The 27,925-nt window shown below is 40.8% G+C and overlaps 1 protein-coding gene across 5 annotated transcripts in view; it reads right to left on the bottom strand.

The window, feature by feature from the left end:
- Positions 1 to 27,925, bottom strand: part of ZNF536 (zinc finger protein 536) — a 443,894-nt gene that overhangs the window by 318,628 nt on the left and 97,341 nt on the right. The window lies entirely within an intron of this gene.

Genomic DNA, 27,925 nt, shown 5'->3' with positions numbered 1-27,925 from the left:
TTATGGCTCCTGGGATTATTTGGGATTACTGTTTAAAGTGGCATGATACTGCTTTAAATAAGTATAGTGTAGATGGAGCCTGGGTTAGAAATATTATCCACTACTGATATACTGGGATGCCATCCTAGAATTATTTAAAAGGCAAAAATGGCCCTGCTTTACATTTGCAATTGATTAAATATTATTCACACCCACACCCGTCACTGCTAATGCGGAAAATGCAGGATCAAACACACCATGAGAAGTTTTGCCACATTACCTCTACTAAAGTCAGTTTACATTATTTCAATGTTGCCCCCCAAAATATTGTTTGTGGCCATTCCAGAACCTATTTCATGAACTGCCAAAGTACCTTTTACTAATTTGTGTAGTACACGAGCTTTCCTTTTGCATAATAGATTTTAAGGTCACATTCTTGAAGATTTGCTGAGAGCAAATTTCAAACTGTGTGTTGCATTGCAATCTGCAGTTCACAATCTTAGTTAATTATATGAGCCATCCAGTCAAGGAACAAAACAACAGCAGCAGCAACACTTGACAGAACGGATCAAAATGTGTGTGTGTGAATATGAATATACAATTGAGAATTTGTGCTGTGTTGGTTACTTCTAAGAGCTATGTGCTATTGTTTGTACCCCTAATTGGATGACTAACTGACCGACACAGCAGAAAATTTGAATTGTATACTCACGTTGTCATTCAACTTGCTCTTTGCACAATCATTGGATAGCGACGCAACACATCCAATCGGAACACAGCTCCACGCCATTCACACAGCCAATCATAGCACAATGAATTGTAACATTTCAACAAAATCAAGAAGTATTCACTGGAGAAAATCTGCAAACGACTGTGGAATGACATCCCTGTGATCTGCTTGGAGATATGTCACCAAATGAAGAAAAGCAACATTTAAAGTATTTCAGCACTACTCTAAATAGCTGATTCCTCTACATCATAATATGGAGAATGAAGCTTCTGCACCTTAATTAATAGTGCAAAAGAAGACTAGGACCTGGAAAAGGCCATGGTTCAAATCCCTACTTGGACATGGGTGACCTTGGAAACTGGCCACTGTCTCTCAAACTAAACTACCCCACAGGGTCATTGTGGGGATTAAGCGAGGAGGGGGAAAACCATATGCACCACCAGTAGGATATAAATACAAGAAATCAATCAATAACAAAGTGGCTTGTTTGTGTACTAAGAAGGATGTGAGCTGAGGCTCATTGTGCTGGATTTGTGATTCTGTGGCTTCTTCTCTTTTCTTTTTTTAAAAATATCTCTCACAAAGCTTTGTTGGCCTCTTTCAAGACGCCTCTGGTGTGAAGCTTGACTATAACACTCCTCTGCATTAGTGCTGCCAAAGTCCCAGTTCTGGGGATGTTCTCCCACTCTGCGTAGGCTTCTAAATGTCATGGAATGTGGCTTTAATCAAGACAGCATGTATATGCCCACAAGGAAAGTGTACAGGTGTGTTACAGCAGTGTGTGCTATGCATGGAAATCATAATCCCATACCACTAGGTAGTAGAATTGTCCTTTAATTCTCCTTTTTAAATAGCCCTGTCTCCACAAGCCATGCTTTAAAAATGCCATTTGCACAGCAATTTATGGTGTAAGCCTAACCATGTCCTCTTTGGGGAAAGTTCTATTGAATTCAGTGTGGCTAATTCCCAGCAAAGTGGGGTCCCAATTGCAACCTAAATGTTTGAGGATCTGAGCCCTTTCCACTGTGCAAAGTTATCTCATTTGATCTGGGCATTTAGTTTTCAGACTAGAACACATGCCTATCATTTTTATTTCTTGCTCTGAGCTTGGGGCAAGCAAGGGAGCAGCTTTCAATTACTTATGTCTCATCATTTTAAAGCTTTTATTATGGGTAAGGGCCTCAAGACTTGGAAGTGGCTTGGGCCTCTTTGAACATTTGAAAGGTCCTGGTGCAGACTACCTGCATGAAACTCATTCACAGACCACAGTTTGGGAATCCCTTAGCAAGTTCATAATGGTTTAGCTATTTAGGGACACACTTGGTTGGAATCAAAAACAAGTTCTTGTATTAGCCCATGATAGCCACTGCACCCTAAACTGGCAAGAATGGAGAATTCCTCCTCCAAGTCATCGAAACTCAGAGACATGCAATAGGAGCCAAACCCCAAGGATAGCAAACTTTGAAGAACCTAATCTCCTTATTCCAATAACCAAAATCTATCTATCGTGTCACATGTGTCCAAAGTCATTGGGTTGAGAACAAAATGTAGTTATTACAAATGAAAAAGCCTAGGAAAACCGTAAGCTCAAAGTGATGAACAAACCCCCCCCCCCACTTTTTGAAATGACACCAGCTAAATGGCCGCAGGACAGAGACAAACAAAGTTCTGCAAGCTGTACACCCAGAAAACAAAGGCTTCCTATTTCGGTTGCAAATAATTAGGCATAAATCTGGCTGGGTACTCCTCTTTCTTTAATCGCTAATAAAGTTTGAGCGAAGCTATTTTTTGCAGTGTTCCTTTCTGTATCACTATTGTCAGCTTCAAATCTCAAACGCAATTGGAGTTATAATTACATTTTAAAAAATAGCATTAAAATGACATTAAGGGCTGTAATTGGAACTTCTTGTCCTTATGCACAGAACTTCTAAGATTAGCACTGGGGATCCCACATATTTCACTTGGTAGATGCCATATTAGATAGCCAGATAACATATTGTATCTGGCTATCTAATATGTTAGAATATTTGTTTCAAGAATAGGCAACTACCTCCACTCTCTTAACTCCCCTGCTTCACCCCTTGGTTCCTACGTTAAAAAAGAAAAGGAGTATGCCTCTGGAATAACACTGGCTTTAGCATAAGGAATGCTAATGTTACATCAATATAAAGTAATAACACAAAGGGTGCACTGGGTGGAATGCAGACTATGAGAAGAGACTACTAAAAAAATTTTGGATGATGGGACCATAGGCTTTACAATCCTCCTCAAGCGGACAGCTCTAAAAACTATTTTTAAAGGTCATAAATTAGGTAGTCTCTTAAATGTAATTCAATCATCTACTTTTAAAGTAGCTAGATTCTATTAGTTGTCCCTTGCATTTTACAAAAACAGAGCTCCATTAACATTATTCACTTACAGTTTCCATCTATGAGTAGATATTCTGTTCAACCAGCTTTAAATAGATTCTTTCCCCCCCTCTCTTCTTCTGAAATTGCTATTAAGCATATTTTTACTGCAAGGGCAAAGTAGGCATAGGATTATGCCTGACTCCATGCAAAGGATAGATTTTCAGCAAGCAGAACCGCATTCCTATGAAGTAAAAATACTCGATATAAGCCGATTGTTTCTATCCTTGCTCAGTAAGGACTCTCCTCTGATCTTCAGAATTACACGCAGGTAGCCTACTAAGGATGAACAGGACTGCTCTGTTACTGCACAATGCAACCAGTTTTCTCTCCTTTGAGAGTTTAGATTTAAAGAATTTAAAGTACAGTATTGCTTGGGAGTTCTCAGGGTGGGGGGTGCACATTGGCCTTGAAAAGTTATCCCATAGTCACTGGCTTCATAAAACCCCTACAAGCTGTAACCCCAGACTGCAATAAAATGTTGCTTCACCAATAGCAATCCTCAACTGGGAACTGACATCCCTAGTAGACTGAAGATAAAAATTAAAAATTAAACACTTGTCTCTGCACAGTCAAAATTCAATTGTTTCAATTTTGTTATCCCAAGGTTGGTACTCTGTGATAACAACCTCTGTCTAGATAAACAAAGAATTCCAACCATACATCATCTTCCTGTTTGCCTTAAGTCAATGGGTCAAACAATGTTGTGTGAAAGCAATTAGCACACACATGTTTTGTTATGTAACAGATACAGATGGGAGAGAAATTCAATCCAATTCACTTTTAAAGGCAAACCTACCTAATCTGTACTTTCTGAAACCATTCAAGAACCAGAATACAGCCACCCTTCAAAATGTGCACTTCTCTGAATTTTGCAAGGGAATTCGTCAGTCAAGCAGCATGTACCAAGATGCATATACAAGGTTAAAGTGTGCATAAAAATGCATTTAGTAATTAAAAACAATATGCAGAAATGCATTATATTATGGCAAGCTGCTCTGCAAAAATGGGTCTATTTGGCAAAATTACATACAAAAATGTGTATACTGGGAGAAATTTACATTGGAATGCAGATAAATTTCCATGAGAACCTTTAAAAAAGAGAAAAGAAAAGTGATGTGGAAATGTGGAGAACAGAACTTAAAAGTGGGGGGAAATGAGAAACTGAGAGAATCCAGTCAAGGATTGTCACAGATAAGCCTCAGCTGCATGAACAATACAAGGGGTCAAAACAGAGAATTCAACCCTCTCTCCTCTGCCATGGTCCCAACAGAATTTCCCACCCCCAGCTGCTGTTGATATCAGGAAATAAGCCTCATTTTGTTTAAACAGCATTGGCTGCTTTTAACGAAACATGTACACATTCCCTGCATCCACACAATCCTCAGTCAAGGAATAGCCAAGGTAGCCCCCCAACCTCAGAACACATAGGCTGCAATCAGAATATTCTGGATTAGACACCAGTCTTACTGAAGAAATTGACATGGAACAGTCCAGCCAAAGGAGTTGGCGGCAATCCAATTTGAGCTTCTAAAAGACCAACTTCCACATTATACGCTTGTACTGAGTTGGCATGTGGTCTGGCTTCTTGGAATTGTGGGGACTGGGCAAAATGAAAACACAATTGTAACTGGCCCAGAAAGACACAAATTGTGAGCACTTGGGGCTCCAGTACCTGATGATATGATGGCATATTTTACCACTTATTAATTTGTACCTTAATTAAATTATTATTATTTTATGTACATGAAACACAATCATGTTCAGCTGCTCTTAAAAAATAAATAAAAAGCCTGTCTTCTCATGGGTGGGTTGGAAAGCACTGAGTCCCCCCCCCCTTTCCATTTTGGTTCCCATTGTTTTAATTCTATATATTGCACACATGTGTTCTCACAGCGCGGCACACTTAGTTATCGGAAACATCTGGGGTGCCCATGCTGTGGAGGAGGTCAGCTCTGCTTCTACTCTAACTGCCTGTCTTTATTAATTTATTAAGCTCGGATTTGCTGGTGGTACAGTCTTGGAACACTGTTGGAGGGCACAGGTTAGATTCAGTAGCAATTCTCCCCAAGCGCAAGCATAAATAGGACTGTTTGAATTATAGGGAAAGCCTCTCGTTTCTTGAGGAACCACAACACAGGGAATTTTAACTGACGCAGAAATACGAGCACAAGGTTTTTGAATGGCATGAGTCCGAGTGATTTGTAAAGCGATGTGAAGTGTCTGTGTGGAGACCCCACAAGTCTGATACTTAGAAATAAAAATGTGATCAGATATGAACCATTAAAGATGGAACAAGCTCTGACATGGACTTATATTATTCAAACACCCTTGTACCTTTCTGTTTGAATAGAATGCTAATAGTTTATTTCAACATTGCCTTCAACAGCAGAGTACTTCAGTACTGTAAAGTTTGCACAGTCCTTTCAGTAAGTTAAGTAGATGTAGTCAGTTCAGTAGATCAAGGTACTATAGTTCCTCTTCCCTTTGCATCATTGTTGTGAAGTACAGTGGTACCTCGAGTTAAGTACTTAATTCGTTACAGAGGTCCGTTCTTAACCTGAAGCACCACTTCAGCTACTGGGGCCTCCCGCTCCCGCCGCGCCGCTGGAGCACGATTTCTGTTCTTATCCTGAAGCAAAGTTCTTAACCTGAAGCACTATTTCTGGATTAGCAGAGTCTGTTACCCGAAGCGTATGTAACCCGAGGTACCACTGTACTAACTATCCCCTTGCATTTAGTAAGATGTTTCAGCAGTGCTCTTTAGCTTTAGGCCCCCAGATGGCATTGAACTACAACTCCCATCATCTCTAGGGGATGATGGGACTTTTGAGTTTACTCCACTGAATATGTGAATTACTATTTAGCTTCAGCTCTTTGCAAGAGGGTTAACAGTTTCTGTGCCTTAAACACTATCTATAGTACACAATGCATTAAATCACTTAAGGGGAGTACCCTACTTCAAGAGAAAAAAATGGGAATGTTAAGTACTGTCAATAGAATAGAACCACTGCAAATGTTGAATGCTTTGAACATGGTCTTTAAAACAAAACGAAACAAAACCTAGTTTTCAGCTTAATCCTGTTGCTTTTAAAAGGTTTGAGTTTCAAGAGCCTGCCCTGGCTACAAAGACAAAGGCAGTAATGTAAAAAGTTACGCAAAATCCCCTCTTTTGGAAACAATTTGTCTGTACATAAAAAAGAGAGAGAGATGGAATTAAGCCGTAAATACTCTAGGTATAAACACAAACAGCTTTATTGCAGGTTTTTCCAGAACTCCCAAAGACTCCCAAGACTGATTCAGGGAATAATTATGGTATGGAAACGTCATGCAATTTTTGTCACTGATCTTTTCCATGCAAAGTCAGTTTCCATGTGTATTCAATTCAAGGTTCAAAATTGAAGACTTATGTGGGGGGAGGAAAAAAAATCATAAGTGAAAAATGGAAAACATTGCCATGGGGCACAGCCCAATTCCCATATGAAATGCTGATCAACTAATCATAACAGCACTAAGCAAAAAGTTATTATACAATTAGTTGCTGGTAGCCTACAAAGGGGGCAATCTATTCACTCATCAATTGAGCTGGCCCACAGGCTTCTTCATGGTCCAGAGAAGATGAATGTTATGACCCAAATGACATATTTAACACAAATGTAGTCCAACAGTCCCTTCAGAATATATATTTGAAAGCTTCAAATGGGCACAGTTCCCCCTAAGGACACAACTTCTATGACCCCACCCTCAGATACCAGCTTTCTGAGGACCTATCCACCAAGACCATCACTATCAGATGCAGTGTAGCGAACTTAAGATTTAAAGTTATATCAAATGACGTGAACACCTCAACACACACACACACCATTTTTAATATGATGCCATAAAGCCTGAGTTCACATCTACTAAGGGCATAGGATCTGACCCTCTGAGCCCTCATGTCTCCTGATTTGATTTAAAACAAACTAAAAACACTGTAGATTGCCCGTTGTGTGTTTATTGTATGCAACATCACAACTGAAATGTACTCTGCTGGTTTTGTTTCTGTTGAACTTGTTTCTGTTGTTGTAAAAGAACTATCAGACCACTATTCCACATGTTGCTCTTGTTGTTCTTATCGTTAATAATTGATGCTATTAATAATGATTCAATTTACATTCACCCTTCCTCCTGGAGACCTGGTTTGCACCATGAAGTTTACAATCCGAGGTTTTGTTGTTGTTGCTTTAAATCAACTTTGTAGTTCCAAGAGCCAAGATCCACCAAAACCTTAAACGTCAGAAGCATTACTCTGTTCTTGCTTTGCAAAAGTAAAATTTAACTTAACCCTTTTGAGTGCTTAATTTAATCTACAAAGCCATTTTTCTTTTCTGCTCCAGCGCAGAATACGTTGTGGGAAGGATGATTTGCCCTATTAATCTAAAGTTGATTTTTCTCTCCAAGATTATGGAGAATATGGACTGCTTTCCTTCTCTGTGAGACAAGTTTGACTTTCTTTCCTTCCTTCCTTCATATGGAACACCATAGATGCAAGAAAGGTTGAAATAGACTTCTTGATGCCATGTTTTAAAACACCCACAGCTGACATCCTCCCCACCTTGGGAACAGGTTGGAATGAAAACATATCTGTGACCCAAACTGTGTGCAAATTTTCTCCAATGTTTTATTTTGCTAGCAAGTACAATTGTGAGGGATGACATTTGAGGTGGGAAACTAGGAAGAGTATCTTTTTAGGAACATAGGAATTTGCCATATAGAGGATCAGACACTTGGTCCCATTTGCCTGGCTTAGTACTGACCACACTGGCTGGCAGCAGCTCCCTGGTGTTTCAGACAGGAAGGAATCCCAGCCCTACTTTGAGATGCCAGGGATTGAAATGGGACCTTCTGCATTCAAAGCTCTACCATTGTCCATTGGCCCTTCCCCTCGGATGGATTTTCTACTAAAAAAAAAAAAAAATAGCCCCCAAACTCTCTTTTCCCCATCCGCAGCAAAGAAAAGCAGTTGGGGGAATGTTCTTAGTGGAAAAGCTACTAAAATCCTTCCCATCTCCCCATTCCACTCTAGAGCCTTTCATGGCTGCATTTTGCAATAAAACACAATGTCGGAGACAAACTACATGCAACTGAGTGTCATGTATAATTTGTGGTTTGATGAGGAATGCAGAGCACCCAAAGAGCAACACTACGGTGTTGATACAGGCTGCAAGTGAGGAGTATAAGTGGGACATGGGAATTTGGCTTGCCCTTAACAACCTTGGACAACTTTCCCGTGAGCTTGGAAGGATTGCAATTCCAGGCAGTCATCTAAAAACGATACAAGTTTGCAGTGCGGATATACCCCTCCCCCCCCCCGACTATTTTACATCCTATGCTGAAATCTAAACCTAACTCATTACTATTATTTATTAAATTTATTAGTTCCTTTTTTGCCATGGCAACTCAAAACGACTTACAATATTTTAAGCAAAAAAACATACACATACATACATTAAAATAAGCATTTACAAAACAATAATCTGCCATTCTATGCTCAATTAAATACTTTTGGTCACTGTGGGATTTTCTTTTGAACAAGAATCTGATGCAAATCTAAGACATGTTTCTTACCAGTTGAATTTTAAAGGAAATATGGGCTATAAACAGGAGCACTACAATGTAGAGTAGGTGGGGGGTCACACTTGAACCTATCACTGTGTACAAAACCAAAAGTTTCAATGGTGTGATTGAGCAGGACAAATATGAAACTATGGAAAACACATTGGCAAAAAAGCAGAGTGGCATGGCATGTGTTTTCACACCCAAATACACATATGGTGTGCTTTGGAGCTTGCATCACAAGGAGGCGTGTGAACCCTCAGATGCAAAACATGTGTGTTGGACCAATTAATCGTTCTCACCATTAAAAAAACACATTTTTTCAAGCCTGGGTTAAAAAATACATTTAGAGGTTGCACTGAAAGGTTTTCTATTCTTCAAGAAGGAAATGCCCTACAAACAATCAAATATTAACCAAATTTCTCTAATTAGATGGAAAATGCCCTCATCAACGAAAGAAGCCAATTTAATTCAGTAGCTCAAAACTAATGCTGTATGATGCAGCCAGCTTATAACTTCTGGAGCATATTAGCTTCATCAACACCCCAGATGTTGCACGGGAAAGATAGTTCTCATTCTCAAGCATGTGGCAAGTGGTAAATTTAGAAAACTCCCAATTAATTCAGGAGGCTTCCACTGCAGATCAAGTTTCTGGGCTTTCTTTGCACAATACACAAGTGATGTGTGGGGAACCAGAACAAATACAAAGACTGGGGGCCATCCAGACTGGTGTTTCATTTACAGTTGCATTCTTCAGGCATAGTACACTGGTGATTAATTTATTCTGCTTTAGTCTGTTCCTCGGTGGTGCCCCCAATCCTACACACTATTGGTATTCAGAGAGGTTACAGAGGGACAAAAGTGGGGCCAAAAATAAACTAGAACATTTGTGATTAAAAAATAATAAGAATTGGGATTTCAGTAGGAAGTTACTGGATATGCACTGATTAGAAGTGAAACAGTGTGACTATCCCAACTGTTAAAGGGCACAAACAGCAATGGAAGTGGGATTGCGTGTAACCACCCCAAGAGCAACATAAGAACAATCTTCAACCATGATAGTTGAATGAGCATAAATTAACAATAAAAGGGATATCTGGAGGAGCCCTAGATACACAAACAAGTATTAAGGGGATTCAAGTGGGCCCATAAAACAAAACATGTGTGTGAAGTGCTTCTGATCAGGATAGCATTCCACTCCAGGAAGGATGCTGCCTTATACTGAGTCAATATCCAGTTTGATATTGTCTACAATGACTGGCATCAACTCTCCAAGGTTCAGGCAGGGAGCCTCTCCCAGCGCTACCTGAAGAAGTCATTGGAGATTGAACCTGGGACCTTCTGCATGCAAAGCAGATTCCAGCCCACCCTTAATGGATGGCTGGGTTGGGTGGTTGGGATATGAACTGTTGATTTGTCCATTGACTTCAGTGGGTGGTTCTCGCTTCTGTTTCTGGGGACATCTAAAAATAGCATAAACCAGGAGATGTCCTAGTGAGGCTATGAGATAGTACCAGCTACTCTTTTAACATCTACTTGGATCTCTTCCTGCATCCTTCATTTCCAGCTACACTGTTCCATGCCCCCTCCTTAAGCCAGTTTCAGGCTTTTCCTCTCAACTATCAGTCCGCATTCCATTCCCAGGTCTGTTGGTGCCTCACCGCTTGTGCATGACTCTTACAATTTTGGCTACAAAAGCAAAATGGCACTCAATGAAGGGACTCAGAATATAGGCTTGATGTTACTCCAGTAATTCTTTGTGACACTCATTCTCAGTGGATTGCCTGCATGCCATACAAGCTGTACCAATCCTCAAATTACTTCCCACTGTCATTTCCTAACAACAATCTCTGTTGCAAGAGTACCCTACTCTTGCCTAGCCTGTTTATTCATGTCCCCTGCAGCCTGAAGTTATGACCGGAAAATAACAGTAGAGATTCTGCTTACTGGCAAAGAGCTCCACTCAGAACATGAAGGACACTTGAATCTTAGATAAAGCATTTACACTTGAATCTGCTGCACTTGTTCAGGAATTGGAAACCTTTGGTCCATGGTCAATCTTGGCCCATTAGGGGGTTCAATTTGGCCTGGACAGCTAGGCAGAGCTGCCCACCTCCATCATCATGATGTCAGATGATTGACAGGTGGGTGACCCCACTCACCCACCCATAGGGTGGATGAAATGTTTCCCCCAAGTTTGAGGAACAGACCCTTCCACCCTACTCTCTCTGTGCATGCCCTGCATAATTTTCAAATCTACTCCAGAGTGTTGGGGGACCTCCCACAACAGATTTACAGGGCATGGAGGGAGAGAGGGAGCAAATTGCATTGCACAATCAAAACTCCTTGCACTGATGGAACAACATAACTGAATATTCCTCATAGTACCTTGAACATTCTTTTTTTTTCTACTTATATTCCTTATGCACAGTTGGGGGGCAGGGGACAGCCACTAGAAACCTGGAAGTAGTCATATGGTTGCTGTCATACTTATATACTTGCAGTAACCAATTTTGCACTATTCATATACAGTGCACAAGCATAGAGTAAAAAGGAAATATGTTGTTGAGACTGAAACACGAGCTGCTAATCCTGCCTTGGAAAGTATGGGTTTATGGCTGGCTTGCTCAAGAATCTAAGTAACAACAGAGATGAGTAGGACACATATGTCAAGACACAAACGAGGAAAGATTGCCAGGGCAGACACATAAAGTCAGCTGCCATAGACATGAAAGAAAAGGAACTTTTTAACATTTAATGTTGAATCTTCCATTCGTAACACACCATTTTCCATTACAACAACTGGTGACATGCCAGAAGGGTGGAGTGGTCCAAGGCTAAACTTGAGTTGCTAAGATTAATCTACAAAACCACAGAGCTGGGATGTGAGAAGAGAATTGAGTTTCTGAGGATGCACAGAGTGCCTTTCCTTCTCTAGTGAAGAAGTACAGCCTGCTTAAACATCCCTAAGACTACAGGGCAGGGCTTTCAGGTTACAGGTTTCAGGTTACAGGATGTGGTTTCCATCAGATTGCAATTCTAACTTACTTGGGACATGCTTTAAAAAATAAGTGCTGGAGGAAATCCTAAAATCCAAGTGTATAAAATTTCCCCTGCTCTAAACGGGCATCAGGATTGAAAGCCTAGATCAAACCAATCCTGCTGTCATACAATTTACAACATATCCAAAACATGTCCAAAATATTCCTGATGTGCAAAAGTCAAAGATGTTTAATTAAAATTGACCAGAATCCATCTTCTGTCTCTGTCCTTTGAAAAAGAAAAAAAGAAGTCAATTCTTCAGCTAAATTTGAAGATTAAATATGATTAAAATTTCTGTAGAATGTCTAGGTTTTCTGGAATAGACTATTCCAGCCATCAAAATATTGATAGTCATTGGTAAATGACTTCTGGTGTTTAATCAATGTTATTTTTTTATCATCCAATTTTTCCTTCAAGTCAGCTTTGAACACTAAACTGCATTTCATCAAGGTTGGTAAAATGTTTAGAAAGGAACAGATGTCAGAATATGGGGATTGCCAATAACACTGATGGAATCCAGTAATTTCTTTCCTGTCCAAAGGCAAAAGAATGAAGAATAATCTCAACTGTATACAATAATAGAAGATTTACTGCAACATTAATGGCTATAAAAAAATAAAAGTACATAAAAGCTATCTCCATTTTTTCAAGCCATCACTAAGGGCAGTGTTTTTCAATTTAAGGCAATTTTCACATCAAAACAAAAGGGGCTATGTATTTTTAAGCCTTAAATATCTATAAACTGCAGCTGATGCTTCAGACTAATGTGTTTGTTGTTCCCAACTATACATTAGACGATTGTATGGGGTAATAATTGATGCTAAACCTCCCAAAATGTAGAGGCAATCTCTTCTTTAAGAATGCTCCTCTGCTTGTTGTTGGCAAATTGTACCATTTACATAAGAGTTTGCTTGAACAAGAAACATAAATATAGATAAAACCCTTAGGACTTTATTCTTTTAAAACTGCCCTCTAAAAATCTGCCCTGCAATTTGCAAAGTGAGTTTTCTGCAGACTATTCTTGGAAGCCTTTTGTGAAATAGGGGGAAACTGACTCAAAGCAAGGACTGGTTAATCACGATTTTGCAATCATCCTCATATTGTAAAGTTCAGCTTCCAAACGTACGGACAGTTTTAAAGAAGAAACAAAATAAAGGAAAGAGTCTAGGAAAGGAGGTAGGGTGCAGGAACCAGTAAAGTATCGTTTTGCAACAAATATAGATGCATTTTAAATGATTCATCGGGGCAATGTGCCATGTTTCTGCACATGAATTAAGGCCACTGCGTGAGCATGAAACAGCCTGGGAGACAGGCAGGGAAGGAATTCCAATGGTGCTTGTACAAGCAGTTCTGGCCCACAAACAGAAATCCATAGCTCCATCCACATGGGCAGCGGGATCATGGAGACAGGCCTACCTACCAGCAACCTCCACACATTCATCAGAGCCTATGCAGGCACCTCTTGTAAACCAGGAGTGGGGAACTACAGGCCTGGTGGGCAACTAAGGCCCTCGGGACTCTCCCTAGGAATGTCCCCTCTCCAGGTCACATCCCTCACTGGTCCTGCTCCTTCTGCACCTTCTTCAAGGGCTTTGGTCTAGCAGGAATCTGCCCTTCATCTTGCTTTCATCTTGCTTTCGTGGATGGAGAGATGTGCACGCACGTGTTTCCTCATGGAAATAGGGACATTCTATTCTAATGCAAATAAAATGTCCCTATTTTCATACAGAATGTTGGAGGGTATGCATAATCTGAATGGAAACATCTGCCTTTGCATAGGTAGAAGGTAGCCTACAGTACAAAAAGTAGAAGTCCTATCTCTTGCTCCACCCACTTTGCCTCTGGCCCCTCCCGCCGCTGGCCATGTGGCCCCTGGAAGACTGCCCATGATGGAATGCTGCCCTCAGGCGGAAAATGATATCCCACGTCTGATACAAAATCTCCTAAATTGCCAAGGGGCTGGGAGGTGTTCTCACCAGGCTCTCTCCAGACAACCAGAAACCCTGTTTTTGCAGCTTTGCAAATCCCTTCATTGTATGTTGAAACTGTACTGATTGAAACTGTACTTTAATGTAATGACAGAATATGAGGTATATAAATATTTGCAGATCAATTAGCCACACAACATTACCATATAAAAATGGCAACACTTCAGTTGATGAGTGCAATGGATCACTGCAAAAAGAGAGAGGAAGCCACTGGTCTATCTGCCTCTACCCTCACCTAATTGCACTGTATGAACATATTATTACACTTAAGAAATGTTTTAAAGAAGCAGTGCTAAACTGGGGGTGTGGGGTGAATGCCAAGGAACTTGCCCTCCATGGGCAGATAGAGATGTCCATGGTCAGGAAGGAAGTCTGTTGACGGAGATCAGCATGGAAGGATCTGTCCATTTTGGTTCATCCTGTCCATGAGGTTTGACTTGGGTAGATTAACTTGGGTATTCCCAGGAGTATTTTTATCAATTTAAATGGGGAAGTAGACACACTGTTTATTTAGGGTAGGCTGAAAATATGTGTATTAAAGGAAAAGAACTTCAAATTTTACTGTCAAATCTGGAGTAAGAAACATATTAAAGGTAAAGGGACTCCTGACCATTAGGTCCAGTCGTGGACCACTCTGGGGTTGTGGCGCTCATCTCGCTTTACTGGCCGAGGGAGCCGGCGTACAGCTTCCGGGTCATGTAACCAGCATGACTAAGCTGCTTCTGGTGAAACCAGAGCAGCACACGGAAACACCGTTTACCTTCCCATTGGACCCGTACCTATTTATCTACTTGCACTTTTTGGCGTGCTTTCAAACTGCTAGGTTGGCAGGAGCTGGGACCGAGCAACGGGAGCTCACCCCGTCGTGGGGATTAGAACAGCCAACCTTCTGATCGGCAAGCCCTAGGCTCTGTGGTTCACACCACAGTGCCACCCACATCCCTTTAAGAAATATATTACCAGATGTAAATAGAAGTCATCTGAAATGTTAGACGTCTACCCTTCCTCCTCAGCTTCTCCTCAAACCAATCAGAAGCCAATATAACTTCATTTCATTAGAAGGCAAAGCCAAATTAAAACTCCCCCTCTCTTAAGATGTTACTGTAACTGCTAAAAATTAATACAAAATGAAAGACCTTCATCTAGTTGTTTTGTCTTATCATTTGCAAGAGCAACTTGCCAAAAACCGTCTTTTTCAGAGCTCACAGAGATAGGCTGAAATTCATGAAAAGTATTTTCCATTATCAATGTAATTACAGATGACAAGAACTTTCCTTTGGAATTCAAAAGTAACAATGTCTGTCTTGATTACTGGCCCGCTCTTTCGAGTCCTCTTCATATGGACACAAGTTGCAAACAGTGGAAACCCTGTTTTCATTATGCCAATCTTCACAAAGGTCAAGTTTTTTCTTTTCACTTCAAACATTCCAGTAGTTGCTTAGACGGCAATTCAGGAATTTTGTGTAATGTTGCTCAACAAAGCAAATATTTATATTAGTAAATACCACTAAATTATTGCACGCATGCAGGTAGTCTTTACTAAAGAGAGAGAGAGATGTGGTACTGGCAATTGAAACAACAGCATACAAGAAAGACACACAATGGTTTGTTCAAAAAAGAAAACATAAAACATTGGTAGAATGTGTTAGCTTCAAAGTACCTTGAAGCTGAAACCTGAAAAGACAGAGGTGTTGTGTGTCCTGAGTTTTCAAGTCCAGGAGGTAGGGAGACCTGGAGTACCTGAGCCTCCCTGGAAGTAGCCGGTTTGCAGTTTGCGGGTAGTCCTAGATCCAAAATTGTCACATGAGGATCAGGTGGCCTCAGTGGTTAGAGTGCTGGTTTGTCAGCTATGACCCCTTTTGGACACAGACAACTTGCCCACTGTACTCCATGTTCTAGTAATTCCAGACTGAAGTTTCGTAATGTGCTCTAAGAGGACAAGAAAAGTCCTGCTGCATCAGTTGAACGGCCCATCATCCTTTTCTCACAATGGCCAACCAGATTCCTCTGCAAAACCGGCAAGTAGGATTTGAGCACAAGAGCACTCTCCCCTCTTATGGTTTCCCAGTAAATGGTATTTAGAAGCATTGCTGCCTCCAACTCTGTGTGGAACTGACCTTGAAGACAACTCAGAAACTTCAATTATCCTAAAATGCAGCAGCCAGATTCCTGGTTGTGGTTCCATTTAGATCTCATATAACCCCTGTTTTAAAACAGCTGCATTGGTTGCCAATTTGTTTCCAGGCTCAAGTTAAAGGTGGTCACATTAGCGTTTAAAATCCTAAATGGCATGGGCCCTAAATATATGAATAGTATTATGAATAGCAGTCGTCATCGTAGTTATCACTGATACAAGCAACCTTAGTCATGGTCTATTTAGCAAGTTTTTCAACTCCCAGGGAACATCAGTCATGCACTGTATGTCTTTCCCATGGGACAGTTCCATGAAGGAGTGGGTGGGCCAAGGGGCACAGCCCAACAGCACGCTATGACAGATGGTGGCAGTGCCAACACAATCCAAATTCAAATAGAAGGAGTGGCCTATGATTTTAGGGAAGTGGGTGACTCCTGTTGACCAAACAAAAAACAAAACAAAAAACTAAGGCAAGCTACAGATTAGAAAGCAAATGAAACCCACAATCACTATGTAGTATTTATACAATTAGAGGACATGAGTCCTGTTTTGCAGCTGAGTAATACTGAGAAACAAGCAAACAAAACCACCCAAGACTAGTCATGACAGAAAATTATTAAGCAGAAATTATTATTATTATTATTATTATTATTATTATTATTATTATTATTATTTTGATAGCAGCCTTTGAGCAAATGCAAAGTACTTCATCCTTACTGCTGGAAAACTCCTGGGTAACAAAAAACTCCTGGGTAAATTTCTGGGTAACAAAAAAGGTGTATGCCAGATGCCAATCAGGAGGAGTGCCAATGTGAGCAATGCCACTCCAAAACAGGGGGATTTATCTAAGTTCTATTCAGAACAGACCCATTGAAATCAATGGACCTAAGTTAGTCATGCTCATTAATTTCAGTGGTACTACTCTGAGTAGAACTAGCACTGGATGCAACCTAGGCAATGGTGACTAAACAAGTGGGAGGAATTTAGGGAGAAATTATATATGCCTCTTAACCCCCACGTTTTGCTGAGATTTCTCATTTGACAACTTTTGGCCCAGTTCTGTGAAAATCAGCATCTGTAAATAGATCTACTCCCTCCATGTTAGCTGCCAGCTTAGCTGAGAGGAAGCACTTAGTGGGAAGCACTCAGGCCCAGAGTCTTAAAAATCTGAATTAACATTCTATTCTGCATACAAAGGAGAGACCATATCATCTACTGCATTTCCTCTTTTACACAATGAGCTGACCCTAAGAACTCGCCTGATTCTAGAATAGTCTGGAAAGAGAAAGGCATTCATTCTTCCAAAGCTGGAGTTGGGGGACAGGGGTCTGGGTTCTGCTTTCCTTAATGGGGGCTTTTCCCATCTTGAGGAACCTGGGGAAGTGGAGGGAACCTCCTTTAAACAAACACCACTGGGTTATTGTGTTTTGTATTCTTTTCTTATCCCTTGAGTTACCCTCTAATTCTGACGACGCATTACAGAGGGAATTTTGCCAATGGACAGGTGAGTTTTAATGTTGCACAACAGAGGAATTTATGCAACAGTTGCACTAGCAGAAACTTGCCATGCTAACTGTTGTACCACAAAGTCACCAACACCCTGCTTATGCATTCCCTTGCATAATAATGTTCTGCTGGTGCAAAACATTTGTCTGTGTTGGAATCACATGCACACTATCCATCCAAAGCACCACAAATTCGCTTGAACAGTCATGCCGTTTCCCAAAGAATCCTGGGAAATGTCGTTTGTTAAGGGTGATGAGAGTAATTCAGAGACTCCTATTTCCATCAATAAACTATATTTCCCAGAGTTGTTTAGCAATCAATCCCTCTTCCTGGAGTGGTCCAGGAAGCCCTGTGAGGGGGATAGGGGCCCACCTAACAACTTTCAGTTTAAATGTGTGTGTATTGACAGCTGCTAAACCCATTACATCCTGCTGAGATACATGGCACCTAAAAAAAGGGTAAAGGACCCTTCACAGTTAAGTCCAGTCGCAGACGACTCTGGGGTTGCTGCGCTCATCTCGCTTTAGAGGCCGAGGGAGCCGGCATTTGTCCACGCCACAGACAATTTTTCCGGGTCATGTGGCCAGCATGGCTAAGTCGCTTCTGGCGCAACGGAACACCGAAACCAGAGCAGTGCACGGAAACACCATTTACCTTCCCACTGGAGCGGTACCTATTTATCTACTTGCACTTTTTGGCATGCTTTCAAACTGCTAGGTTGGCAGGAGCTGGGACCAAGCAACAGAAGCTCACCCCATCATGTGGATTCGAACCGCCGACCTTCTGATCGGCAAGCCCAAGAGGCTCACAGTGCCACCCACACTGACATGACACCTAGAAGGCTGATATACTGTCTATTTCCAAGTGGCTGGAAAGAAGCATAACCCATCTTTCAGAGAAGCACTTGAAATGATCAGGAGGCTCTGAGCTTGGATCTGTACCCAAACTGCACAATTAATACCAGGGACTATAAAGACTAACTCTGAAAATTCTTCAAGTGCTGAGGGGAATCCAGCCCATCCAATCCCTGGCTCCTTTCTATTTGCTGTCTAATTCCACTTTTAATTGCACCATTTTGCTTTCAGAGCAATATATTCCCTGAGAATCTTTGTGAGACCTGAATGTACAATCAGTCCCCATGCTAAAAAGGCAGGTGTCATGGACGCACTAAGCTATAATAGCATCTTCCAAACTATGAAAGAATTTTTAATACATAGATTGCTTCCCCGATAGCCTGCAATGGCTCCTCTGGAACCATTATATGCTCTTAGGTCGCACTAGAGCCATATCTGCACGCTAAGTAGGCACACAGAAAGTCATTTCAGAGATTGGTGATTAAAAAAAATAAAAATAATTACTCCACACAAGACAGGACTTCAATGAAGAGAGAAAAATAATTACAGGGACTTCATGGTTTAAAATCTGGCAGTTTTTATGACCTCCATTGTGAAAAGGAATTGCAGCATCAAGCAGAAGGTTTGTAATCTTCCCCACATTATCACAAGGTATGTTGCTACTAAAATCTGGTGGGGCAGTGTGGTGTAGTGGTTAGTGTGTCAAATTCCCACTGTGCCTTGAAGCTCACTGGCTTCAAATTTCTATTCAGCCCTGAAGCTCACAGGGCAACCTTGGTTCATATCACCCTCACAAACATGGCTGGTAGGAACACACGAAGCTGCCTAACACTGAGTCAGACTATTGGTCCATCTAGCACAGTAAACTGACCGGAAGTGGATCTCCAGGGTTTCAGGCAGGGTTCTCTCACAACTGTACCTGGAGATGCCATCGGGGACGGAACCTGGGACATTCTGCATGCAAGGTGAATGATCTACCACTGAACCACAGCCCTTCCCCACTACGTTCCTCGTCACCTTTATTTTATTTTATTTGTCCTCTGAGCACATTTTGTTTCCTCCTTTTTGGGTTATTTCGTGCTCTCAAAAGAAAGAGAAGAAAACCACTCTCAACAAATGCAACTAACTTATTTGCAATATTTGGACACTTCCAATCTGGAGTGGTTTTTCTTAAGGCTGAGCTATATAACCTTCTGCTAAATGACTGCAAAAAGACTATCGTTGAAATCTTTAATTACACCACAGTCCCAGCCTATATTCTTATTTGCCGTTTGGTTGAAGGAAAATTATAGAACTTTAGGGGGTAATTTTTTTATGAAATCTAGGGGGGGGGGATAGAAAGCATCAGAAGCGTCAATTCTGCATCAGATAATGAGAAATGTATTTTTCCTAACCAGTTTTCAGCCACTGCAAGCTGATGATATGACTGTTTGCTTCTGGCCCATTATCTGAGCACTTGAACCCTGGATAACAATGAGTTCATACAGAAGAAAAGTGCTAAGCTTTAATTGTATGTATTTAGTCACGCAAACAGAAGCAATGGCCTGAGAATGGCTAGTTAGCCGGTGACAGCTTTTAGCTATAGAACTGGCTCCGAAAAGCTATTACAAATTGTACTGATCTATTCAGGGCCATGGCAGGGGAAAAGCAAACCCACCCACCCCCCGCTTTTAACCTGGTGGCTGCAGTAAGTTTTGTTTTGTTTCCTTTAAATATATCCATATAGATATATAGGTGTGCAATTCCCACCACCCACTAATTTTGTTCTAGTAAACATCATTAAAAATTTGAAGACACTGGAAGAATGTGCGGTTTATGTTCAAAAAAAAATTCCTCCCTGTCAATCAATTCTGCATGTCTGCATGAAACTGATGATCACATCATCATGTTAGTTTGCCTGACTTGCTCAGCACAAAGAAGGTGGGAACATTTTCTCAAGCAGGGATGTCAGCACTTGAAAAATCAATCACCATCTGGGCTCATTTTCCAAAAGGGAGAAAAACAACCCTTGGTTAAGAATGCTCTAGAACAAATAAGTTGAAAATGTTTGAAAATAAACGGCAGGGTCAGAGAAACTTTATAATAAAATTGAAAAGGAGTATAACCACAGTATTTCATTTTATTTTTTGTTTAAAAAGACAACAGTGTAAGGCTCATATACTTAATTCTGTTTCACAGTCTGGGGTTTTAAAAAGCAAAACACCTATGGCCTAATCATGACATGTGAACTGCAAGCAAACAAATTTCTTTAATGGATAGCAGGCTATTTTTCTTGGAAAGCATTTTCAAATATCCTTCTTATTTGAAAAAGTTGATCCTGCTTGCAGAACAGCACAGTAGTGAAAATACCCTTTGATTCAGAACATTTAAATTTTGCTGAAACCCACAGAAAACACTATATAGTGCCCCATAGTTGTCATTTGGCAACTACTGAAGCTTTGCTCAACTTTTCCATCTGCTGGGGATGAGTTTCATTAAAATATGTAACATGGATACACAACCATGGGGTTTAAAATGTTATTCTGACTTGATTAATCTTACACACGCACTATGCCTCCTTAAGCACTTTTAGGGTTCCACTGCTTCACCCCAATTCTGCATCTTATTGTGCTTATATTGTTTTGGGGAAGTCTCATTCCATAAATAATGTGCAGCAGCGGATAAAAGTTTTTTTTTTTAAATTTTATTTTAAGAAGTACCAAGAATTAGACACCGGTGTTACAAACGCTACCCTGCACAATGAATAACAATTAATCAAATTGTAAAACACTACAAGAACTCACAATACGCAAATAGCAGAGGAAAAGATAAATTGATTTTTGCAGCGGCTTTGCTCCTTTTCAGTAGCACGACTGTGTGAAAAATACCAGTTTAAAAAGTGTGCTGAGGCAGCAAAACCATTTAATACTTCACAAACAGTTATCTAAGCCAATGTCCAATAGCTAGACAGTACTGTAATGTGACCTACATAATAACAAAATCATTTTTATACATGGGAAAGGACCAGGCATTTATCCACTTGATAATAGTTAAAACAATGAGCTCAAATGCATTTTTGTTATTATATATTCTATTATTAAAATGTGTGTTTTTGTAAAAGCCAAGCCAAGTGACAGACTGAAATTAGGAAACCTCCCAGTATATCTCTTTGTTCCATTAAGGCACTGGATTGTGTGCCCCACAACTCTTCTGCCGACCCATCGTAACTTTGCACTTCTAGCCAATAACTTTGCACTTCTAGCCCATAACTTCATTGACAAAAACCCTTCTTCAAAAACCAGCAAAAGTCTTGTTCTTTAACATCAAACATGGGACACAATCCATTTAGCCAAGAACCAGTGTGGTGTAGTGGTTAGTGTCTGAGTAGGTCCTGGAAGACCAGGGTTCAAATCCCCCCACTCAGTTGCACAGAGCTGTTGTGTGGGATTAAATGAGGAGGGGTAAAACCATCTATGCCATCAAGCACCTTGGAGAAAAAGGTGCGATATAAATGCAAACAACCACAATCAACACAACAACTTGATTTCATGGGAAAGGGAAAGGGAAAGGGAAAGGGACCCTTGACAGTTAAGTCCAGTCGCGAACGACTCTAGGGTTGCGGTGCTCATTTCGCTTTACAGGCCAAGGGAGCCAACGTTTGTCCACTCTGCAGACAGTTTTTCTGGGTCAGGTGGCCAGCATGACTAAGCCGCTTCTGGCGCAACAGAACAGCGACACCAGAGCAGAGCATGGAAACACAGTTTACCTTCCCGCCAGAGTGGTACCTATTTATCTACTTGCACTTTGACGTGCTTTCAAACTTCTAGATTGGCAGGAGCTGGGACTAAGCAATGGGAGCTCGCCCCGTCGCAGGGATTCGAACCACCAACCTTTTGATTGGCAAGCCCTAGGCTCAGTGGTTTAGACCACAGTGCCACCAGCAAGTGGAAGGAGGATTAGACAAATTCATGGAGGATAAAACCAACAATGGCTACTAGCCATTATGGCTATGTTCTGCCTCCACCATCAGAGGCGGTAATGCTTCCAAATACCAGTTGCTGGAAACCACAGGAGAGGAGGGTGTTGTTGCACTCAGGTCTTGCTTTGGGGCTCCCCATAAGCATCTGGTTGCCCACTGTGAGAGCAGGATGTTGGACTAAGGGCGCCACTGGCCTGATCCAGCAGGCTCTTTTCTTTTTATGTTATTGTGAGTCCATATTAAAAGCGAGTTGGCTGAACCGCATCTCACCATTATAATGGTGGCAGTAGGTTGTACAGTTAGAAAATGGTTTGATGGACTGAGAGAGGTAATTTTGAGGATGGTCCTTCCTTTATTAGTGTCCCTTTAAGATCACAACCAGAAGCCAAAGATAACCCTTTAACAAACTGAGCCAGAGAAAGAGAGAACTCCCCGGTTTTCTCCTAAAAATACTTTGAATTGCATATTACTGAAAAGACCGCAAAATTAATACCAAAATTCTGGATTTACTGTTCATCTTCCCAAGCAACACTGGGGAAGATGATGATGAAGTGTTTTAATGCACTTATGAAGTATAATGCACAAGATTTCAGTGATGACTAAATATCATAGAATGAAGATACAAATGAAGCCAGTTGATGAGAAATGATGTCTTTAAACAAGAATGTTTCAAATGCAGATGATCTGGAAGAACAATGCCTAATAAATCCATTCATGACAAAGAGACTTGGGACTTTAGTCATCAAATCCACTTATGAAGTTGGTTGTAACTTACAAGAATACCTCTTGAATATTTCTCATATAAATTCAGTACATTGTTCAAGTCCTATTCTCTCTCTCTCTCTTTGATTTTGTACCATGGCCTATATTAATTCATATAATCTATATTATATTGTGGATGCATACACTGGCCTGCTTATGTAGGCACACAAAACATACAGTGTCCTCCTAACGCTTATAAAATTGCCAAATGATCACAGTGACACCACACCCGACAAACGATTCAACACAAGCAAGCAACTAAGTCAAAGTAATACGTAATAAGAAGTGCATTTTTTAAGGAGAGGGAGCTGTGTTAAACGTTTCCTTCTCTTTAAAATAATTATTTCATAAAAAAGGTAAAGGACCCCTGACAGTTAAGTCCAGTCGCAGACGACTCTGGGGTTGCAGCGCTCATCTCACTTTACAGGGCAAGGGAGCCGGTGTTCATCTGCAGACAGTTTTTCTGGGTCATGTGGCCAGCATGACTAAGCCGCTTCTGGCGCAACGGAACAGCGACACTAGAGCAGCGCATGGAAACACCGTTTACCTTCCCGCCGGAGTGGTACCTATTAATCTACTTGCACTTTTTGGCGTGCTTCCGAACTGCTAGGTTGGCAGGAGCTGGGACCGAGCAATGGGACCTCACCCTGTCACAGGGAACCGAACCTCTGACCTTCTGATCAGCAAGCCCAAGAGGCTCAGTGGTTTAGACCACAGTGCCACCCGTGTCCCTAATTATTTCATTGGGCTTTTGCTACTGTAATAAGCTGTATTGATGACACTGTAAATACCAAGATATAGATTTATAACTAAACACTATCTGTATCAGGGCTACATTAAATTACTAAGACTTTTTAAAAGTTAGAAATGTACAGAAATCAGCACCTTGGATGTTGAAAGTGACATTATATGCGCTACCTCACCCATCCACATGATTGGCCTAAAATTAATATCTCAATTTCTGGTGTAGGTGCTTGCATAAATTGGTTATCTTCCAAAGTGTAGAACAGCCAGTGATTTCCAACAATTTCACCACAGTAACAAACAGGGAAATGGGGGGTGGAGAATCTTACCATGAAATGCATCACATAACAGTATCCAGTGAATACACCTAAGCAGATCTATCCTTCGGGGGGGGGGGTTCCAAGATGTGGTGCTTTCTCCTGAATCTTAGACAAGTCCATTGAAAAATCGTGTGGGTTTTGTTTTGTTTTGTTGTTGTTTTTTGCATTTATGTAGAAAGAAGCTCAACAACTTTGGTATGTTCTGAAATATGGCAATGCTACTCCTACCAAGTGGTGTAAAGCCATCTATATGGCATTTGTAAGTTTATAAGAGGACAGCACTCTTGAGGAGAAACAGGCAACAGAATGAAGTCCACAGATAGCAACACAAAAGACTGCACCAGTCATTTTATTTGTTCATTTATTTAAAAAGGCCGCCTACCCTTCAGCAAAGCTATCTGAGCAGCATACAATAAGAATAATAAAACGCCAATATAAACTATAAACTCACGTAAAAACAACCAGCAGAGCAAAGAAATAGTATAAGACCTACAACATAAATTTACTGTATGAAGTTTTTATCTGTTTTGTTGCAGATAAAAACTTCATCAGTAAATTTATGTTACTTGTTAAAAGCCCCAGGCAAATAAAAAATGTTCCTGCCTGGTGCCAAAACTGCAGCAAAGTCGGCACCAGGCAAAAATGGGGTGCCTCTTTCTGGTAACCATCCATCTCACTTTAGATGGTGGGAGGTCTAGAGAGCCCCAGATGAACTGATTAATAGACTGACTCACCTAGTAGAATGCAGTCCTTTATGTACCTGGATCCCAAGCACTATGAACTGTAACAAAGAATGACCAGCAGCCTTTCTGTAGCACAAAAATGTAGTTTTTCTCAATCTGGAATAATACATGCTGCTTTCGATCTAGATTTGTTCTAGATTCTGCCATCTACGAAGATGGGTGTGGTTATTTCATACACATTTGGAACCCCTCCCACTTGGTTAGGTTAAGTGAACCTTTTCCTCCCTGCACAATGCCCCAGGAGAAGGAAGTGGGGATTGCAATGTTTGTATACGGCCACCAGGACTGCCTACATCTGTTTTCAAAGGGACACACTGCAGAACAATGCAGAATCAATCTGCAATGAGTGTTTATTTTCAAGATCAAACCAGTTTCTCAAGAAGCATTTTTCAGGGGCAAAAAATACACAATAGATCTAGACTATGTGCAGACTACATAGGGGGAAAAACAAGTACTCAATCTTCATTGATTATAGAATAAAATGTTGTGTGCATGAAGTCTATGTTAGCAACTTGTGTGGTGCCTAACTGACGGTTTCATCCAACTCCTTCCATTAGCATTAGGCTTTATGCTTGGCACAATGGAAACTCCCCCTCTTCTGGCCCTGTGTGCCCCCTAAATCTGTTCTATGGGATCTCCCCATCCCCTGGAGCAGATTTGATAAGGGCACACATGGGAGCAAGAGGGAGAGGGGAGAAAGTTATGTCATGCAACTGCAAATCCTTGTGCTAACAGAATGAGTGCACTGTAGACCACTTTGAGTTTCTGTGAAGTCTTCTGAGGGCTCTGAGACAATGACATTCTAATAATATAATCTTAAGACTATTAGTGCAATATTAAGAGTGGCCAAGCTATCTTTGTACAGAAGGGGCCACAGCTGGTGTATCAGTGTCAGTCACTGGTTCCCATACTGTGGTGTGTGAGCCACCAGTGGTTCATGAACTTCATTCATGTGGTCCATGGTGTTTCTGTAAAACTCATACAGCATCTAGCACAGCACATTAGTATTGTTAAAACAGGCAGATAAAATATTAAGTGGTCCACCAAGACCCTCAGCAATCTTTAAGTGGTCCATGGGGGGAAGGTTTGATCTAAGCTGATCCTCACTGATCTAAGCTTATGACCTCCCTTTTCTCAAAGCAAATGTCTTCCATCATGTGTTATTGTGCCAAAACTAGGTCATACCACCACATTAATCTGAACCACTGATCTGGCTTTCTTCCAATCCTGCATATATATTTTTTAATTTGGTGTAAAATGATATAAGGTGGGCCACAAAATCAAGGCAGAATTAAGGATGTGCTTTTGAGAGGAAAAGATCACTTGCACTCTCACCTGGAGTGGGACAGAGTGGTCTGTGCTCTTAACTTTTCCCTTTCATTATCCTCCCCTGTAACAACAGGTCTAAATGTACAATAGTCAGGCAACAAAACTGTGTGTGCAATTTAACATAGTTATTTCCAACCTGGAATACTTTGGATTTGATATTTAAATTATTATTAATAAAAGGGGGGAAGTACAAAGAAAAAAATGCATTTTCAATCCCACTTTCACATTTCTTTAGATCTTAACCTGACATTAATGAGCAACTACGCATGGAAGTGACGAGCGGCCTGTAGGATAAAATGGCTCATATACTATGTTGATAAGTTAAGATGAAAGAAACCCCAGAACAAAGACACTACAGTATTGTGGAGATATGTTGAGATTCCAAAATATTTGTATTCCTCAACAAAGCGAGAAATGCCCATGACAAAAATATATAAATAAATGCACCTGTCACTTTCTCATTTGACTGCATAACATGTTTACTGTATATATTAATGCATTACTCCATTATGTTTCCTAGCAGTCATTTGCTGTATGTGATATGTGAGTGTTCTATGCATATTTTCCCCCCATATGGCCCCTGATGCACACTTTTCTTCCCCAATGATAATCATCCACAGCCTCAAACATGCACTTGAAGGACAAAGATTAACCTATATAAAGCACAAGAAAGCACTGAAAAGAACAAAGTTATCTGAGATTATCATGGCAATGTTATACAGGATAGAGTATAATACAAGTCTGTGGCACCCTAAGGATCATGAATTACCCCATTCAAGGAAAAGGCTGTCTTTCAGTAGAAGCTCAGTTATCCCAATCCTTGGCTACATAGAAAATGCTCATTAGCCTCATTCACTGGTTCCTGCTCCCATTTCCTCTGACTCCTCATTTATGGTGGCAGTCCTAGATGCACTTCCTTAAAAGTAAGTCCTGTTTAACTCAATGGGACTCACTACCATGTAAATAGTCATAGGACTGGAACATCTGCATGTAAAAATAGCACTTTTGTTCATCCAAAAGTCCCCAAGAGCACTAGAGCTTATTCATCTTTTTTTTAAAAAAGAACCAATTTTCTCTAGAATTTGAAGTATGATTATGTGGAACTAAATCGAAGGAAGAGATAGGTGCACTCAAGTTCTGGAAGTCACTCAGCAGCACCCAAGTCTTTCTTGGAACTCTTGATGCATATACCATTAACAAATACTCCTGTGCCTGGCTTTGAGAAATGGGAGTGATTTGAAACAGCTCCTCACATCAAAAGTCAGAAATAATCCTGAACTACAAAGGCTGTAAAGCTTTCTAAATCAGAAGTCTTTCAATAGCAGATACATCATAACTTTCTCAAAGTGAACTGCCTTGAGCATAGCAAGAAATGGCCCTTGCAGAAACACAGTAACTTGCAATTTCTGACTGCTCTGCTTCTGATATAACAGGTGTGGGAACCTTTGGTTCTCCAGATGATGTTGTGCTACAAATGTCATCATCACTGGTCACTGGCCCTGCTTGCTGGGGGCTGATGGGAGTTGCAGTTCAGCAGCATCTGGAGAACCAAAGTTTTCCCACAGCTGTGATACAATGTGGGGAAGCTGAGACTTATCTGTGGTGTAATCAATAATACCCAGAAACAGTCTGTAGAAGACAAAGAGCTTTGTAATACAGGCCCTCAACCCAAAGAAAGCAGGTTTCAAAGAAAAAAGAATGAACAGGACCATGTGGCCCATTGCATTTACCGGTAGTTGAATTGTCACTGAGATTGTGATGTTTCAGACTCAAGTACTGGTAAGCATTACGGTACATTCAACAATCAGTAGCATTGTGGGAAGCGATGGGCAA

Source organism: Podarcis raffonei, chromosome 8 (genome assembly GCF_027172205.1).
Source record: "Podarcis raffonei isolate rPodRaf1 chromosome 8, rPodRaf1.pri, whole genome shotgun sequence".
NCBI classification, from domain to species: Eukaryota; Metazoa; Chordata; class Lepidosauria; order Squamata; family Lacertidae; genus Podarcis; species Podarcis raffonei.
Note: the sequence above shows the minus strand (reverse complement) of the source record. Positions and strands in the feature narration are given on the sequence as shown.